This window comes from Saccostrea echinata, unplaced genomic scaffold (assembly GCF_033153115.1).
Source record: "Saccostrea echinata isolate AGI-Se365-2 ecotype Australia unplaced genomic scaffold, CSIRO_AGI_Sech_v1 ptg000012l, whole genome shotgun sequence".
Lineage (NCBI taxonomy): Eukaryota > Metazoa > Mollusca > Bivalvia > Ostreida > Ostreidae > Saccostrea > Saccostrea echinata.
The window spans coordinates 1,753,748-1,774,645 of NW_026889761.1; the positions used below are offsets into that span (position 1 = coordinate 1,753,748).

Genomic DNA, 20,898 nt, shown 5'->3' on the forward strand with positions numbered 1-20,898 from the left:
AGGAATACAACTTCCACATACAGGCCAAGAATCTTGAAGGTTTTTAAATTAGTGAGTCTAGTGATGTGATTGGTCCCATAACTCCCAAGCCCAAATACAGTAAGTATATTTGAAAAAAATTATAACATTTTAAAAAACAATTACCATATTGCACTTTATTTTCAATTATTTTTTCTTTCACGTTTTTAAACTTTTATTTTAGCCAATGTTTTGCCACCTGGTGTACCAGAGGCTGTCAACAATTCTATAACTTATCTGAAATGGGAACCACCTAAACATAATGGTGGCTGTAAAATTACAGGTACTAATTTAAAAGTAGAATAAAAAAAGGGAAATGTTGATCTCTGTTCAAAACCACATAAACACTGTAGCAGTTGATAATATTGATTATCTTTGTAGACCTCCTTGTAGAAGAGAGGTTTAAGGGAACAGAGAAATGAGTACCCCTGCACTGACCCCTCTTTACTGTCACCGATCTTCCTCAGGACTCAGAGTGGGAGTTTAGAGTTACAGCTGTTAACTTTGCTGGAAACTGTGAGCCCAGTCTGTGCTCACCAGCATACAAAATCCAGGAGAAGATTGGTATGTTGTCAAGTTAATAAATGTATCGTACACTATTATGGTACTATAAAAAAGATTTGGAGGTCAAATTAAACCATAATGTGTATTTTCTTCTCAAAGCCCATAATACTCTCACTTTACTGGTCAGGAGCTGAAATTTATGTGAAAGCTTCCTGATGTAATAAAGATTTTAAATTGTTCAAAAAATGGCCTTTGAGGTAGATGGGGCCACAATAGGGGATCAAAGATTTAACTTGAAATATATACATACATTTATGTACTGGTTAAAATCTTTACAAATCCTCTTAAGAACAACTGGACCACAAAAAGTATTTTTAAACCTTCTTGTAGCTTCCTTTTTGTTCAAATCATGGCCAAAGGGAGGAAGGAAGCGGGGGGGGGGGGGGGGGGGGGGGGATAGTGGATTCAGAGACCCTTTAGAGTTAGGATAGGGTCATAATATGAGTTCACAATTTTGCATGAGAAAATTAAGGAGAAAAACTCTTTATAAGCATTAAGAAAAGCTTCTTTTACATGGGAAATGTTGTAGCCCATGGGACTCTTCTTTGCATGCATAGTAAAGGCAAAAAGAAAAAAATAGATAACCCCTATTGTAATCATAAATTTGAATCTTACTTTTTAAGAAAAGTGTTATTTTCCAATTTAATATCTAATTTGAATGTTTTGACAGAGTCTTTTGCAATTGAGCAGGATGAGGAATCACACCAATCATTTGTAAATGAAAGCAGCAGTCATGATGTTGTCAATGAGAATGGTAATCTATATTTATGATGTTGTTTGGATGTTACAAATTAAAAGTTAACCCCATAAAAATGAACAGCCTTAAAATGATAATTTCTTTTTTTAGAATTTTAAATAGGACATGATACAGGGCCACTTTTAAGTGATAAAGCAGACGAGTATGATGATGGTAATGATGATGAATCATACCATCCTTCAAGCGATGAAGAAAGCTGTGATGAAGATACCATTAATGATCTTGGTAATAAAGCTGAAAACAGAACTTTCTTAAGCTCAAGTAAGCTTTTCTGATCAAAGTTTGTCCATTGTCCATCTCCAGCGTCACTGTTGTTTCAAATTTTCAGCTCCTTCTCAAGAACCACTGCGTCAATTTCAACCAAACTTGCCACAAAGTATTCTTCGGTGGGGGATTCAAGTTTGTTCACATGAAAGGCATCACCCTATTTTAAGGGGATATAATCAAAAATAAGTGCAAATTTGATGGCATCTTTAAAAAAATCTTCTCCAGAAACAATGGGCAGAGTTGTTTACTTGTACAGCTTTTTAGTGTTTTCCATGAATCTTCGAGTAAAAAAGTGCTCTACAGATTCACGTTGAAAATATACAGATTTTCCTTAAAGACGGAAAAAATCAGAGTCGTTCCCGAAATTTGCCAATCAGTTTGATAAAGAAGCTTGTTGATTGAAGTGGTCTTATCAAAAATGATCTAAAAACAATATAATTACGGCAAATGTAAAATATGTAATCAACAGTAGACAGCATATGGTGACTTGCGTAGTTAGTGCTTAGTATTTGTATAACAAGGGGTTCTTCATATAAAAATGTCTAATAAGCTGAGTTGCATTTTTACTGACTAACTGCTCAAAATACTGACAACTTCTAGAATACTGACATCAGTTAGAAAAGTTAAACAGGTCTGAGTGGGCCAGAAAAATTATTCTCCAGAACAGCAAAGCCATGACGAGTCATATTAATACAGAAGCATACTCAGGTAAGGTAGCTTGAAGTTTTATCAACTAATGACCCCTTGCAGAAGGGTGGGGACACAATGGGGCATAAGACTTTTACATGGAATTATATAGAAAATGTCTTTAAAGGCCTTCTTCTCAAGAACAGCAAAGCCATGATTTGTTATATTAAAACAGGAGTATTTTTCAGGTAGTGTACATTCAAATTTATTCAAATCGTAACATCAAGGGGTAGGGTGGGAGAAGTAGTTTCAGGTTTGTTCAAATCATCACCCACAGGGCATAGGGTGGCACCAATTGTATAATTACTCAAACTTTCCAATACTGAACTGATTTCTGCTTTTCTCTTGCAAAAGGGCTCAGGTGTCATGGACCATGGGCCTCTTGTATAAGGTGTTATGTATTACATTGTACAATATGTAGATTGTTTAAAGTGAATTAATATTCTGGCAGAATTTCTGTCTTGAATTTTAAGTATGACTGTTTCTTTATTACAGTTAAGGATTAATTCCATAAGTTGTTTTTTTTCTCCAGACATGATCACAGTCTGATAAATTGAAAAAATTCATTTTAAATAAATTACTTTCCTTTGCATCACATTAACATGATGTTCATTAGCCAGCATTATAAATTATAAATATCTCCATAAGGAGCTTACATAGAGTGTTTCAATCATGCCTAACAGATTGAAGTATGGAAAAACAACTTTCATACCTCTTCATTAGGTTTGAATGGGTAAGATGAGGCCATAATAGGCAATCAAAGCTTTACATAGGGATATATAGGGGGGGAAATGTGCAGGGCCATTGTGACTTGGGTGAGCCATGTGGCCCATTGGCCTCTTCTATGAAAATAAAGATGAATCCCTTTTGTCAATACATGTACATATATAATAATTTCAGATATGCCCAGTAAGCCTCTCAAATCTGAAATGCAGCAGAAACAAGCTGCACTTGCAAGTGACAGCGAAAAAGACAGTGAATTTGAAGATGATCATGATGATGTCGGCAAAGTTTTACCACAGTCAGAGAAGCGAAAGACCAGGTTTTTAGAGACCAAAAACATCGTCTGGGGACTATGATAATAAAAAACATTCATGTCTCTTTTGTGAGAAGTTTTGCCAGCAGGCAGTTGATGGTATGCATATCATATAAGCCCATAGCTCTTTAAGTACAAAAAATTGTGAGATTCATTTTTGCATATAGGTTCAGGATGGAGCTGAATATTGAAAAAATATATCCTATAAATTTTTTTTCATGGACATGTAGCAGACAGCTGTTTGCATAATTTAAGCAAGTAATTATTTTTTAACCAAAAGAAACTGGGGGGATAAGCCGAGCCATATGCCTACATAACGATTGATAAAAAATCAATAAATTCATTTTACAAAAATTACACTTTTTGATGAATTAATGTAATGCTTATTACCATTTGCATACAAATTTGACAAAACCTGAATACTCTAACAGCGAAAATGATTCTGATTAACACAACAAAATAGCATCACGCTCAATTTTCGCAAAAACTGGCATAAATTGGATGATATAACTATATTTTTTAAATAGAGTGGGTCATCGTACCATTTTTTTGAGAACGATTAATGAAAGGCAATGGAAAGATGTTGCTTTTTACACTTGCAAAAATTTGGTATGAAGACCCACTCTACATAAAAAATTAAGTTAACTTACTTAAATTTTCACCGTGGTCTTAACAAATTCTAAGTCCAAATACGCTTGCTAAATATAGAGAACTGTATGCGATTTAAATGGGTATGTATATGTGACACCGTGGTCTAGTGGTTAGCGAGGAGCTCTTTAAAGGGAAGTTTATTGAGGAAAGTGTTCGAGTCATTCTCTGATTTTTTTTTTTTTTTTGGGGGGGGGGGGGTAATTTTATTTTACTTTATAAAAAATGTCTATAGGAATAACATTTTTTTCACTGGAAATAAAATATATGTATGTAGTAATGAACTCATTTACAGTAAATTATTTAAAATGCCGGATAAAAATTATAATAGATATTTGAATACTTTTATTTCCGTTTTTATTTATTTTTACTACAAGCGCTTCTAGATCACCACTATATCATTATATACAATGTTAACATTTTATAATATCTCCACAATAAGTGTTAACACTCAATATCCAGATTAATTAAAAGAAGTCCCTGTCCATGTTAGACACTTGTGACAGTAAATGAAAGTCAACTGTTTAGCTTGTTTAGAATATAAATAATCATTTTTGAAAACTACCGTAAACATTTAGATGCTTAAGTAAATTCGAGCAATTGAGAGATTTTTTCCAATAAATGTTCTTGCATAGCCGAAAAATGGGCAAGGGCACGTGGCTCGTCTTATCCCCCCAGATTCTTTGTGAAATTTATCGCTCATGACCCATTGTTCATGCAAAGTTTACCTATTTATATTGACACTGCAACAGGCCCATAGAACCCCCCCCCCCCCACTTTTTCTGAGTATAGTATTTTGCTATAGTAAAGTATCCTTTATATCCTGGTTCCCCCCCCCCTTTTTGTTGCAATAAGGTCGGTTCAGTAAATAATGTTTTTTTTTTTGCTTGTCAGATATTTTTTGAAGTCCCCCCTACTTTTGAAACCCTTGCTATGGGCTGTAAATTGAAGTTTTAAAAAATCCTTTACTGGTGAACATCTAGCAGGCAAACTAGCAGGCATAAAATTAAATATGAAGATTATGAATAGTAATCAAACTCAAAAGTCCATTAGAATAATCCATATTCGTAGGAGCAAACATGGACCTCTAAAATTAATCTTAATTAATGCTTAGCCCTCTAATTGAAGGCTTCTTCATGTTTCAGGCCCATGAAAAGGCAGAGTTAGTCATAAATTAGAATATTTTTTACAGTATTAGCCAGTATACCTTATCCTCTTTACTTTTGAACTTCTAGGAGTTCAGCTGCATCAATATGATAATAAAGATAGAATTCTTGTGAAAATTTACGATTTTTGTTGCATGGGTCTAGATTTCTAGATCCAGGCGGTTTTGAAATGACCACAGCCTGAGAAATTCATAATACTCAGGTAATAGTCAAAGCCTAGGGCCTTTTGTTGCATTTTAAACACAGGAAGTTATTAACTGCATGATATTTATATTTCTTGCTTGGTTGTCAGCTTTAAGCTTAAAGAGTTGTTTTTTTTTATTTCGAAACTTGTATGTTGTTTAATGCACTAAGAAAATGCCACTATATTTTGCACAAATACTGACTGATTGTCCTTGGTTGTTCTGTGAAAATAAACTTATTTTGGATACCTTAAAAATTAACAGCAAGAATTATCTATTAACACTTGGCTTATACATGTGTATCTTATTTCATGTCAGCATTCTTTTTATGTACTTTTTTGTATAGTTGATGCAATTAAATTGTTTCATGCAAACAAACCGTCTTTTTTGTTTGATCTTTCAAAATGTTGTAAAACATTTGAGCAAAGGGATAAGAAAACTAAAGGGTGCTGTATGAACTGCATTTCGTAAAAAATCATGGTTTTAGAGACCAACATATTTGAGCAATGGGATTTTTAAATGCTGAATTGGAAAATGAAATGATGAATATGAAATGATAGAATGTTATGCATAAAAAAAACAATGAAGTGGACTTTCCCCACCAAAGTAATTTCAGTTTTTTGAAGTCATTAAATTGCAAGAATAAATAAGAGGGATCATTATTTTTCCCCTTATTTCAGGTCCGTAGAACGCGGAGGCTACCCCCCCCCCCTTTTCTGAATATACTATATTACTATTGTAAATTTTCCTTTGAATGCTGGTTGTGGTGTCATCCACATAAAAAAGAACGAGATGTTATTACATGAACAGTAGTTAAGTAATTTGTAATCCTATAAAATTCTTGTTTTAAGAAAAAAATAAACTCTTTAAGATCATAAAAAACTTAATGATTGCATTTTAAATTGGGGAACGATTTTCAATTTCTACTTGTCTTACTCAATGCAACAGAAAAAAACCCCAAAACGAATATTCTTGACGAAGCAAGTCTTGAATCAACGCACACTCGGCAATTCATTGCCGTCAGCGACGTAAAAGCAGAGGGGAGGGGTAGCTTGGCCCCTCCTTTTTTCAAACTTAAAAGTTTTATTTTTAATTTACTGTGAAAGTGTTCATTAACCCCCCCCCCCCCCCCATACACACACTGTTTTGTTATGTATTTAAATGCGGTCATTTTATTGTAAAGTAATTTTTTGGAGGGTTCACAAAAGTTCAACCCACCAATAGGATTTTCGACTTTTTGAAGTTAACCTATTTCTCTTGCTTGCCAAAGATTTTCGGGTATTAAGTTGAATTTTCTGCCCCCCCCCCCCCCCCGACTTTCAAAAACGATGTTACGTGCCTGGCCGTTAATACTTTTAAATCTTTGTCATGACTGTTAATTTATTCTTCTCATTTCATTTGCTTTATTTAATCTATATACAGATGTTGAAAGCCAATTTTTTATCTTTTAACTTTATCGGATATCCTTTGACAATTTTTTTTTCTATAGCATACAGATTTCATGCAGACATTGTCATGTATTTTCGACAATTTTTTGGAAAAATTGGTGTTTTTACGGGAAACGCATTCAAAATTTACTGAATGTAGTGATTTTCTTGTATAATATCTTACAAGAGTGTTTATGTACTGAGTTTCCTGTGTGTGTCCTGGTAAAGCCATGTAGTGACTTGTCAACTTCCGGTGTGTGATTGAGCAAAATCACGTGACCAAATGTAGTGACTTTTAGGTGAAAAATCATATTTTCATTATTTGAATTTTCATCTTTCTGAACCTCATTTGCATATACAAAGACCCATAGAATCACAGTTATGGTCTGTTTATCTTGTTAGCATTGCTGGAACATAGTGTAGTGACTTTCAGGTGTAAAACCTCGTGTAGTGAGAATTGCGGTTGTACACGTAAGTGTGTGTGTGTGTGTGTGTGTATAAGGTAACAAAGATACATGTGTAAAAATGAAAAATGATGGAATGATTAGTCATATTAAAACAGAAGAATCCTCAGGTAGTGTAAATGCAAGTTTGTTCAAGTTATCACCCAAGGGTAGGGTGGGGTCACAACAGGGGATCAACGTATTTTATAGGAATATATAGAATTTTATAAAAAAAAAAAAAAAAAAAAAAAAAAAAAAAAAAAAAACTCTTTCTCTTTAGAACAGCAAAGTTATGATGAGTCGATCATATTAGTACAGAGGTAGTATAGATCAAGTTTCTTCAAATCATAACCCCTTGGGTAGGGCGGGCCACAGTATGGCAAAAAACTTTTTACAAAGGAATAATAATTTAAAAAAAAATACTTTTAATAATCTTCTCGAGACTATAATATGGAACATCCTGGGGTAGTGTAGATTCAAGTTTATTCAAATCATCACTCCCAGAAAGTAGGGTGGATCCACTTAAATATTAGAATTTTTCAATACTGAACCGAATTCCGCTTTTTTCTAGCAGTGGTCAAAGTGCTCAGTTGACCGATGTGGGTCAAGGGCCTCTTGTTAAAATAGTGCTAGGGTAAAGCGTCACTGATAAAACAATGCAGTACATACTAGACTTTGAAATATGTCACTGATAAAACAATGCAGTACATACTAGACTTTGAAATATGTCACTGATAAAACAATGCAGTGCAGATTAAACTGTTTGATTGTCCCTGATAAAACAATGTAATCCAGATGAATTAGACATGAATGTAATGTGTATTTAACTGAATGTAAATTTCAACAAGTGAAAATTCAAGTGCCGAATATGCATATCAATTTCCCGAGCTGTCATTGTGTCTGACGTTAGTGGGAGGGACTATGGTCGTTGGGTATGCCAGGACATTAACGACAGTTATAAACGTGGGATAATTTATACAGAATAGAGAGTGATTCATTTAATGTAGTGCAAAAAGACTTTGTAATCAGTCACTGTATCAATGCCACATTTATGTAGTACATAATAGACTTTGAAATGTGTCAGTGCTTTATACAATGTAATATGGATTATTCTGTGGTATTTTTCTCTGACAAAATGAATTATTACAAACTGTAATGTGTCAGTTATAAAACACAATGCAGTGCAATCTAGGTTTGGTGTAAAAGATCTATGTTCATTTTTTTGAAAAAATAAAAATCCAAATAGTTTTTATTAGAATTGCATTTTTTACAGTAATTGTTAAAACATGAAGATAACGAACAGTGGTCAGCCTCATAAATACCGTAAACAAAACAAAAAAGATGGTGAACAGGACCCTTGAAAAAAAACAGAAGTGGCATCATAAAAAAGTAAGAAATTAACTGTGTTTCTGCAGTTGATTTGTAATCAATCTGAAATGAAGGAAATATCTTTCATTAAGGAACGCACGCAAGACCTAGTAAAACACAGAAATGAAAACCTGACTACAAGGTTTTATATCTGATAAATACTTTAGAAACAAACTATCTAAAACAGTTTATTTGAAACAACTTGGTCATTTGACGTAACAATAAACAGCCGCACAAAGAAATTCAAATATTTTTTTTAACTGTAACGGATAGCTGTTGTGAATTGTGAATTCCAGCCTACAATATTACAGAAAATTCTCCCTTGTCCACCCATTACTTAATTTTTCTTTCCTTATTCAACCAAATTCTTACTCTGTAGATCTCTGGGTTTTTTGTTTTGTTTTTTTTTTTGTTTTGTTTTGTTTTTTTTTTTTTTGTTTTGTTTTTTTTTTTTTTGTTTTTTTTTTTTTTTTGTTTTTTTTTTTTTTTTTTTTTGTTTTTTGTTTTTTTTGTTTTGTTTTGTTTTGTTTTTTTTTTTTTTTTTTTTTTTTTTTTTTTTTTTGTTTTTTTGGTCTTTTTTGCTCGTCAAAGTGAAACATTGAAAATGAAACACTCTGATGTTTGAATTCTAGCCCATGTTACGTATTATGGGGTAAAAAATAGCATTTGTTTCTTAATTGCAAACTATAGTGTAAAGTTCTTAATTGTTGTGCTTTTTTATAATAAAATCATTAATATGTTGTTTGTTGTCTTTTCTTTGCTTTTACCTTGTCACTGACATGTGAGGAAAGGCTTATTTATTTAACAATTATCGTTAAGAACTGACCTCATTTATATTCATATAATACCATTCCGTTTACATTAAATCAATTCGGAAAATCAGCTTAGTTATGAGGCGTCAAAATCTATAGCTATCTTTAAATCATGGGATTAGGGGGCACTTAGATCAAGTTAAATCAGTGGATTAGTGGACACCTTGATCATGATACATCACAGGACGACTGACATAAATATACTTATTTATTAAGAACAGCGGAGGCCTAAATCTACTAATACCTTAAGAATAGTGGACACCTAAACGTAGTTATACCTTTGGACTAGTGGAAACCTTAATCAAGTTATACCTTAAGACTAGTGCATACCTATATCTAGTTATGCCTCAGGACACTGAAATCTAGTTACACCTTTGGACGAGTGGACGCCTAAATCTAGTTACACCTTTGGACGAGTGGACACTTAAATCTAGTTATACCTTCAGACTAGTTACACCTGAGGGCTATTGGATGCCTAGATCTAGTTATACCTAAGGACTTATGGATGCCTTAATCTAGTTATGCCCTACGACTAGTGGATACCTATATCTAGTCATACCTTTGAACAAACGGGCGCTTAAATGTAGTTATACCTTAGGTCTCGTAAATGCCTATACCTAGCTATACATCAGGTTTAGTGGACGCCTAAATCTTGCAATTCTTAGAACTAGTGGAAGCCTATATCTAGTTATACCATAGGCTTAGTAGACGCCTAAATTTAGTTATACCTTAGGACTAGTGATGCCAAAATCTAGTTGTACATTAGGACTAGAGAATGCCAAAATCTAATTATACCTTATAATAAGGACAAGTGGAAATTTAAATGTACTGCTATATACCTTGGGACTAGTGGACACCTAAATTTTGTTATATTAGAGTATACTAGTGGGCATCTTAATATGTTTTAGAAAAAGTTAAATATATTCTAGTAGAGGAGACCTAGATCTATATATATTAGTGGGCATCTTGATATGTTGCAGAAATATATACTGGCAGAGGAGACCATCTCTAAGTGTCCACTAGATCATAGGACTTGACGAGTGGACGAATTTATCCCTTCTAAACCCATAAGATTAATGGATCAAGTTTGAAATGTAAAGATAACGAACAATGATCAATCTCATAAATCTGCAAACAACATGAAACGTGAACAAGGCAAATAACAGACACTTGGAAACATCAGAGAAGGGATCAGGTGTCTAAAAAGAGTAAGCACTCCCGGTTGGCTGGTGAATCCCGTCGTGAGCCCTCTGTATTGATCGACAGGTCACTATTGGTCTAAAAATTGGGGGAATCAGTAGTCGAAACAGGTATAAAAACAATGTATCAAAATTGTTGCCTATGTGTAGAGTTGGACTTGGGCATTTGTTCCCTCAGCTTAATTTATCAAAATTGTGAATCTTTTTGCCCTGCCGAGATACAGACTGTCTCTTAGCAATGGAGAGAAATGATGATTCAGGAAATAAATTTCCTCAATAAACCGAAAGCAAACTCCAACACCACAAAAAACAACATTTTTCAAATCCTTTCAGTGAACAAATTTACCCCCCCCCCCCTTCCATAAAAAAGAGAATCAACGAAAATACCAGATGCAGAATGAGTTTATTGTGTCTAGAGCAACTACATCTGATCAACAGAAACTTACAGCTCTCTACAAAAGTTCTCACACAGATCTGAACGAAACTTGCTATAGTTCTGTACAAAAGTTCTCAAACAGATCTGATCCTAAAATATCACATTTATTATGGCAGCATCGGTCATTTTTTGTTTGTCGGGAATAAAGTCAGGAAAGTTTGCATAATATCTACAGAAGTTATGGCGGAATTTAAATGTGATAATTTTGCCTTCACGTCATTTGACTGTAACTACATACGTTACAATTTGTTTGCTTGCTCAAAAAATCATGGACAAAATACGTCACCAAAAGTACTGGAATAAATCGACATTCTTTTTGCTTTAAATTGGATTAGTTTTATATTCTAATAAGACATACAAAACGAAGGTATATTTTATCAATATTTTAATTGATAGTAAGTCCTCAATATCTTCTGTTTTTGAATTTATCTTGGATTTTGACATGGAAATCCAAGTTAAACATAAAAAGTATAATAGTAATTTTTAACCAAATCCACAATGGATTCAGCGGTCAGCGGTTCTGTGATCTAGAACATTACAATTAACCGAGTGAGGGTAAGATTTGTGACAGTTTGGAATGTGTTTTGGTTGACATTCTTTGATTTGTGTCTGTGGTGAGATTAATTAACAATCACATATAATTCAAGTTCTGCATAATAAAGGAACTAGGACCACTAAGGAGCTACCTTAGGACTTGTAGGAGTCCAAGCTACATTTGAGGGATCAGAAAACGGCCATGGTCATCTAAAACTGACCATGACCTCTATGAGAGTGACCAATACGTTTTGAGACCAATATAAACTTCACCAACATATCTCCTATATTGATATCTACATAAAGTACATTCCACTAAATAAATTTACAATATTGAACACTATGTGTATATATTAATATTATTTAAATGTATTTTGGGCAGCAGTATACTAGAAACTTAACATTAATAGTTCCACTGATACCAATATAGCACAGGATACACACTGCAACAAAAATTATAACAATGAATTTGTTAAGCATTCATACATTACAACAGTTTATAACAGAAATGAATGGCCATCTATCACTTGTTACATCATACCATTTGTTTTAAATACATTGTTGTAAACTTTAAACCTCACAAGCTTGCTTCATCTAGATCTGTAATCAATTCAAAAACAAAGAACCTAAACATGAAGTAGACAAGTATGAGGTCATGACATAAAAATAGCCATGGTAACAGTTACCATGCTAACAGAATACAAGCACAATCATACTCCCTTTCTCTCAATCCTGACTAACACTTCCACTGTGCGTGATATTGACTTCTGGACTACACATAAATTACATACACTTGATTTTTACTTTCTGACATGACTTTCACACGGTGACGTGATTTTGGGTGTCCCATCTGCTCTCACTACCACTCACAAACATAGGCCCGGTCCTTCAGATGAGACCGTATAAACCGAGGTCCCGTGTCGCAGTAGGCGCTGGCACAATAAAGATCCCTCACTGGTCAATGGCCCTAAGTGCCGAGTATAGGACAAAATTTGCAGCTCTCCACCGTCAAGTGGTGGCGTGTCCATATGAGAGAAAAATTCTCGAGAGGGACGTTAAACAACATACAAACAAACAAAACAAACAAACAAATGGGATGAGATTTACAAAACAGTTACTATGCATATGGCCTCCTCACAATTGCACAACTGAATGACTAGCTAGCCTCTGGTTCTATGAGTTTCTATGTAATATTTAGATATTGTATTACTGATGGATCAGAGGTTATGCTACACATGTCCTTGACTTTTCGTTTACTGATTTTGAATAAAGGCATATTTGAGAGCCATTTTCTTCATGTGCATTGATCAGATATGGATTTGTGTAGGAATGTAGAAGTTCACGGTTGCCATGGCAGTGATGTACACATTTGTTCCCTGCCCTTATCTGGTTAATAAACACTCACACAACTATGTCTGTTCCTGAATAAAATACCACTATGGAATTTTTTCACAGGATAATACTAATTTAATCTTCAAAAATTATAACCCCATTGAACACTTCCTTGGTAAAATGCAAAGGCTTAGATGTAATCAGAAAGTGATACTTGTTGATAAGTGGAAGTTCACAAGACTTCACAAACCATCGAATAACAATGTATAAATTCTAAATCACATTTAGCGATTCTTATATGGATATAACTGATGATTATCATATTTTTAGTAGAAATAGTACATACAAATTTTAAAATCAAGTTCAGCTCCAAAATTGGTAACATTTCATTGAGCTGCTTTTGAAAGTAGGAAATGCTGTGTTATGGAAAAATTCTCAGCATAACTTATTTACCTGTGGAAAAATGATACCTATTATTAAATAACCATAGCCCCCCACCCCCACCCCCACCCCACCCCACCCCATTTTTTTAATAGTCAATTTGCAGAGACAATAGAAACTGGTCATCCTCAATTCTCTTTCTTAATACCTGAATGATCGATACAAGATGACGATTCTCATAATGCTCCAAAAGGATCCTGATTGGTTTGTGCAGGTAGGCGGGGCTGTGACATCATGTGTCCCATCCCAGGTTACATTCCGTACATCATAGGCTGCTGCATTTCCATTGGTTGTTGCATCCCAATGTCAGGTTGCATTCCTACTCCTGGTTGCATATCCATTGGTCTAATGCCCATCATTCCTGGTTGCTGGAAGTAAGCACAAGGGAAACAAAACAGGTGAAGTGATTTGTTCACAATTCAACATGAATGATAGATTGGTGACAAATCAATGTAAAAAGATAAAATAATAGCAATCATTGAGAAATGGAATACACAAAAGGGTCTTTATCTGAATAAGTTTATATCTGCATCATTGGCTGTAAACCGTATCCCATGACTGGTGCCATCATCTACAAAAATTGAGACCATAAGGCCAAAAAAAAAAATTAACTTTTTTTGAAGCAGGTGTCATCTCTTCTTTTCATCTCAGTCAACAAAATGATGAAATCAACTGATTCTTACTTTTTTGTAGTATATTAATTATAATATGTGTACAACTTAAAATACTGTTTTTCCAAACATTTTTATAAATATTTTTATAAATTCATAAAGTATCATTTTAATAAGAAATAAATGTGTTGTAAATACGTTCTACAAACATGTGTGAAAAGGGGCGTAACTCAATTTTCTTTTTCCAACTTGAAAAAAAAAAAGAAAAAAAATTAATTATTTCACTTTTCAATATGTCAATAAAATTGATCAATACAGAAGTGTTTGACCAGATGTTGCGGTGCCTGAGAAAGTATAGATTAATTTTTTTTGGCCCAACAGCTTTACAGCTATTTGTCATTCTTTCAATGTAGGTTCTATAATCTCTTAGCATAATAATACAAATTTTGGAGAAGAATTTTTAGTTAATCTTCACAACTTCTTATAAGTACACAAGGAACATTCTTATCTGTGTTGAAAACTATCAACAATTTGCCGATTTTTGAGTTATCGTTTATAGGTATGGCATAAAGGCTGCTTCAACTTGTATTGTTATGTATAGAAGAGGGTTTGTTGTATTGTTGTGTACACAATAGGGTTGGTCGAAACAAGGAAAAGGTTTTCACTCTACCTGGAATAATGGGATCAAAATGAATGGGAAACCAACTATATTCAAGTCTCTCTGACAGTTGTTATGGAGAAGAACAATAACATGTTCTGTGTGTGTTTGTGCATTATTTTGCTTCTTCTATATAGATATATATTTCAACAATTAAATTCAAAAATGAATTATCTTATTTTTTTAAACTAAGGGTGAAGATGAACGACAAAATTTAACAGTTTAATCAAGTAAAAATTAAGAAAGGGGTAGATTTCAATTTATATTTTTATTAGAAAAATTCACTTAAAAATTATTGTACAGCCTCGGCAAATACGTGATAATATTAGTTATCAAGGTCCAATCAAGGGTGTACGGGGATTTACCCCGGGTTGTATTCCATACACCGTTCGGCCGAAATTAGTTATCCAGGTCCAATCAAGGGTGTACGGGGATTTAATTACCCCGGGTTGTATTCCATGCAGCCTTCGGCCGTAGGTCGAAGGGTGTATGAAATATATAGAGATAACGAACAGTAATCGAGCTCAAAAGTCCATTAAACAATACAAAATAGGAGCAGAGCAAACACGGACCTCCAAACATCAGAGGTGGGATCAGGTGCCATGGAGGAGTGAGCATCCCCTGCCGACCGGTCACACCCGCCGTGTGCTGTGCTCCTTGTCATGATCGGAAAATAACGGAAAAATCCGTCGACAATTCAGTGTGTAAATAATGGCCTAACAATTAGTATGAAAAAAGTCAGTCAGCATTTGACTCAATGATAAATTGTATTATACTTCAGAATTAGCTACCTCGGACCTGCTTTAAACAAGTTTCGCGAAGCAGTTTATAAAAAAAAGCATAAACTGCCCCAAGTTATGTTATATCGTATAACATAGGTTAAAATTAGCTTCATTCCTTATAATTTAATTTCAGTGTAGACAATAAGACAATATTTCCTCCAAAAATGGCTTCAAAGTGAGCATATTTTAAAAGTAACGTCAAGGGGAGTAATACGTTTTTGACGTAACTCATTGTGACGTTGGCAACTTATGTTATACGATATAAACTAAATCTTTTATCCAATCAAATAACGTGTTACAACTAAAATTAAATTATTTTTATTTAGCAAAACTAATCCATTTACATTATATTTCATAATTGAAATGGCTTTGCTACCTGTTAGATTTTGTTAATAAAGAAAATGTTGATCATAGTGTAAAAAATAGATATTTTCCGAGAAATATTTAGGGGCCACTAACATGAAAAGTAGGTCATTAACCCAGTTATTTGAAAGTGATTCATAACACTATGCCATATAGGTCTATAATGTACAATAGGTGTTTTTTCATTCTAAATTTACCAACAAAGTAATAGACTGATGTTGTGGACATTGGATACAATCCTAGTCATTAAAACGTTCAGTTTTTCATTCCACCGTATTTCAAGTTGAAGTCTTCATCCTCCCTTTTCTACATATATTCCCAAACTGTGTTTCCAAACTTTTGAATGTGATTGGACCTTTTAACAATACACAGAGACTTAGGCGTACCCAGGGATATCGATTTTAATAAATCTATTATACACGATGTCTCCTTTGATTCACTTCTAACTTATGTATGAGGGGTGATCAAAAAGTTCGCGAACTATCTCTATATTTACAAAACCACAATTCAGATCAGAATAAAATATGGCACACATATAGTCATACACATATTCTATAAATAACAGATGTTATATAATGTTAAGCTCCGTGTTTGTGACGTCACATGTGAAAAAGATGTCAATATGTAGGCGACTTGTGACAAAAAAAAAACGGTTGACTCAGTCATACTTGAGCAACGAACGGCTGTAAAGTTTAACGTATATCTCGGAAATTACTATGCAGTAGAATATGATAATTTCTACAATTTTATGAAGACAAAAGACTTACCAGAATTTCAATCATTAACTGGAGTGATTGTTTTAGAAATATGACTCAGAAAAATCTCTTAGCTTCTGTGAACAGACCGCTACGGAGCATATCACGTGACTGCCTGGATCATATGTTTCGCGCATGGGCAGAACAATGGCACATGTGCATTAATATCGGAGAGGACTATACATTAAAGAATAATGAACACCGAATCCTCAATATTTCTTTTAAGGAAGAAATTCAATTAGATCGCGAACTTTTTGATCACTCCTCACGTTCGCACCAAGTTTGTCACTTTTAAAACCGTTTAATGGTCTATTTGATATTGTCAAGGAAAGTCCTCATTTGGATTCTTCGACACTAGAATACAGGCTTACTTCTGTGATTATGGACAGTTACAATTTTTACACAAATGGTTTACCATAATTTTAGCATACTTTTTAGCAGTACTGCGTTTATACATATGTGCACTTATATACTTATCTACTTTTTACACTTAACTTATGCAACACAACACTCACGTAATACTCAAATACACTCAAGATACACTTATGAAAGTTACACAAAGGGTACAAATTTTATTTATTCCTTTATTCATTTTGATAATTTCAAGGTACCGGATAACTTTATTCAGATAGCATGTTTTTATTGTGTTTTATATTCTGTGAATGTTGTAATTGTTCATTGTGTTAATAGTGTTTGTATAGTTTTGCTACGAGAAAACCACCGAAAGTTTACTACTAATAAAACTATTTATAGAAACGCGTTATAGGTTGTAGGTCATTAGGTTATAAGGCTATGAGTATTGCATTATATATCTTAAAAATATCAACATTAAATAAATCAATAGACAAATGTTACTGTTATGGGTTCATAACAGTATATTTTACTGTATTTCGACCTCTAAGTCTGAACAAGATATAAATTGCTTTAAAAAATATTACACAATAAAGAGATGGTTTGTATATTATTTGCATTTACATAGTTTGAACACTAGATTGTGTCCGCAAGCTCAATTTAATTAATATGTATCTGTAAAACAATACATATAAACTTAAGATAGAATATAAAAAAAGAATATAACCATATTTCTGTTGATATGAAGAGTAAATTAAATATTATAATACGATATTTTAATGAAATATATGGAGATAACGAACAGTATTCAAGCTCAAAAGTCCATTAAACAATACAAAATAGGAGCAGAGCAAACACGGACCTCTACACATCATAGTTGGGATCAGGTGCCATGGAGGAGTGAGCATCCCCTGCCGATTGGTCACATCCGCCGTGTGCTCCTTGTCATGATCGGGAAATAACAGGAAAATCCGTCGACAATTCAATATGTAAATAATGGCCTAACAATTAGTATGAAAAAAGTCAGTCAGCATTTGACTCAATGATAAATTGTATTTGCTGACAAGGTCATTGTATCGACCATTAGAACTTACGAAATGATGAGTTTAAACGAAACTTCTGATATTCTTGTTTCATCAACTTGTTTGTCAATAATTTACCTGATTTAAATGATTTTTGCAATTTTTAAGGGTTTCCGCAATTTTTTTTCTAAACACTTGCAGATATTGAGCTGATTTTTGGTATGTGTCTTTACCTTGATGAGTTATAAATCAAGTTTGCATTTCATTCCGCTTCATTGATTTTTGACGGAATTATGGCATTTTCAATTTTTAGCGGAAACCAGATTACACCTGCCGGTAAGGGACTAGTATTACTATTGCAATACTCTCATAATGCTTGTTATTTAAACTTGTCCTTTACATTTATAACTGATTAACATAATTATTTCCCATTTACAATTGCTAAATTAAAATTTTCTTTTTCGATCCTTGCAGAACTACAAATATTTACTTTATATCTTAGAAAACAGTTTGGCATATTAAAATTCTGTTTCTTCACAAAAGATCAGGATAATGACAAATTGAACCAGCGAGCCTGGTGGTACAGGAAATGTACATGAATAAAGAGTATAAAACTACTCAAGCATGAATTGTGAGTAAAAAGAAACTACTCAAGCATGAATGGACAGTATGAAATTATTCAAACATGAATGGAGACTATATCTCCTGTACAGGTAGGAATGTTCGATACCCATTGTGGTTTTTTTTTTCTGGAAAATAGATCTTAAGCATAACATCTGAGTCTGAAAATTGTCATCTGTAATGATCATGAGGATACTTTTTGACATATTTTTTATTCTAACATTCCAGATCGGCTCAAACTTTTCAGAAAATATTGTGATGCGAGCATCTTATTTCATGTTTCCAACATACAAGAGTTTGCTTTAACGATTCCTGGAATAGTTTTTTTTTTTATTACAGCTGGATTTGAGAAGAGTTTGGATTTAACTCAACATATGGAGATCCACCTTTTTTCATAGTTCCACTTTCTAAGGATGAAATTCTTCAAAATCATACTTCAGTCTTTAATACTTCAATTCAGTCAATGAAAGTGAATTATTTCCTTCACTTCATTAAAGTCATTGGATTAAATCCACTGTTTGACGTGTAGACATTCTCTCCGGATGATACTGCGTAAACCAATGCCCCGTGTCGTAGTGGGTGCTGGCGTGAAAAAAATCTTTCACTGCTCAAAGGCCGTTAGTGCCGAATACAGCAAGTGGTGGGGTCTCAATATGAATGAATTATTCTCGAAGGACCGTTAAAAATCACAAGGAGACAAACAAAAGCAAACAATTAATATATCACGTCACCGTCTCTCAGTACCTTCAGTCCTATGATAAATAGATGATCCAGCATGTAAAACATAACTAATTTTGTTAGAACAGTTTGCAATATATATTTTTTTTAATTTTTCAATTTCTTTTGATCAAAGATAAACTTCATAAAAATCTTCGTGATCCTTTTAAGCCCGTTATGACCAGTTTAGAAAAAGAATTATTTTTATTGCGTTTAAACACAATAACTATCTTATTTTGTCAGATTTGATATAAATATGTCCATTCTTTGCGGGAATATTAATTTAAGTCCTGACTTGCAAGCAAATAAAATCCATTTTTCAAAAATGCATATTTTACAAGGTCTAGTATGTTTTATGTCGTATGTCGGACAAGTCTTAGCTGACAGTAACAACCTGGGAATCTATTTTGGACGGAAGTACGACGTCCGGAGGAAAAATATCCAGTGTTTAACGGGACATCCTTTACCAGGAAAGCCTAGCGAGGTTTTCTATGGTTCAGATAATTCAAAACTTAGTGATTGATGTCATAGATAACAAAAAACGTTCTCAAATGACGACAAAAAAACTTCAAATCTTGACAAAGGAATTAAAAGATTTAATATGATTTGGAGACAAGAGACAATGAAATAGAAACAGAGGTTATAAAACTTAAAAAAGTGTTAAACGCATTGAATGGGACAGCAAGAAGTGATCAAAATATGACAATGTAAAAAGTTCGAGATTTAAAAGAAAAGGAATTAGCTTTAATAAGAAATCAAACTTTAGTCCTCCAGAAAAACAGCAGAGAATTATTGGTGGAAAACAGAAAAATTAAACAGCAACTGGAGATTCAAAGTAAGGTCTTACAAGATGATATTCAGCAATTAAAAAACAAAGAATTGGATGTCAGAAATAAATATAGAGAATTGACTACAGAAAATGTTTTTTAAAACAATTAAATGACGTCAGGAATACTCTGAGAGATATTAGCTATAGGGGTTCCGTGTATAAGGGGTGATTTCAGAAGATGGAAAACTCCTTTAAGAATTATTCAATATCTATCAATGAGACCCTGGATAATTTAATTGAGGATCATAAAGTTCTAAACCTTCAGATTTTGAACGTCTCCTTTTTACTGTCTGCAGGCAAGTTATAATTTTAATATGTGTACTATTTAACATTGTCAATCTTTAATATGGCACACCGAATCCTTAAACTGAAATGAACAATGCATAGTTTGGTAGTCGATAATTAGTCAGTATGACTTTTTATAGTATATTTTACAGAGCGTAAAATAAAGTTAACAATCTGATAATCATGAAATGTCTTGTGAATCTTTATTGATTATTAAATTTTGTGAACTAGAGGTCTACTATAAAGTTGCTAAACTAAATAACATTGTAATAATCTGTCTTTGAATTCACTTCTTGAATAGTTCGTATTGATATAAGAATGTACTCATTTATTAGAAATTACCTAACTTCTTGTTCCTTGAGACGAATCTCAGACTTGCTGATGGCACGACGTTTTAGGAAAATCCCAGCTGAGATAGAAATCTAAGATTTGAGCCGGCTCCGGCTCCGAGGCCTGATTTTCTTGATTTTATAAATGAATATAGCAAACAAGGTTTGTCACAGAAAAACATAAACATTTACATTTTTTGTTTTACTAACGTTATAATGTTAAAAATTGGTTCACATTATAATCAACATCTTTAATGC

General features: G+C 33.3%; 1 protein-coding gene and 1 long non-coding RNA gene across 2 annotated transcripts in view; both read left to right on the forward strand.

The window, feature by feature from the left end:
• Positions 1-20,898, forward strand: part of LOC133185663 (fibrinogen C domain-containing protein 1-B-like) — a 150,201-nt gene that overhangs the window by 112,394 nt on the left and 16,909 nt on the right. The window lies entirely within an intron of this gene.
• LOC133185200 (uncharacterized) lies at positions 9-1,544 on the forward strand. Its single transcript, XR_009720883.1, has 5 exons — positions 9-99; positions 203-301; positions 400-582; positions 1,253-1,336; positions 1,430-1,544. It is a non-coding gene; the product is annotated as an uncharacterized LOC133185200 (long non-coding RNA).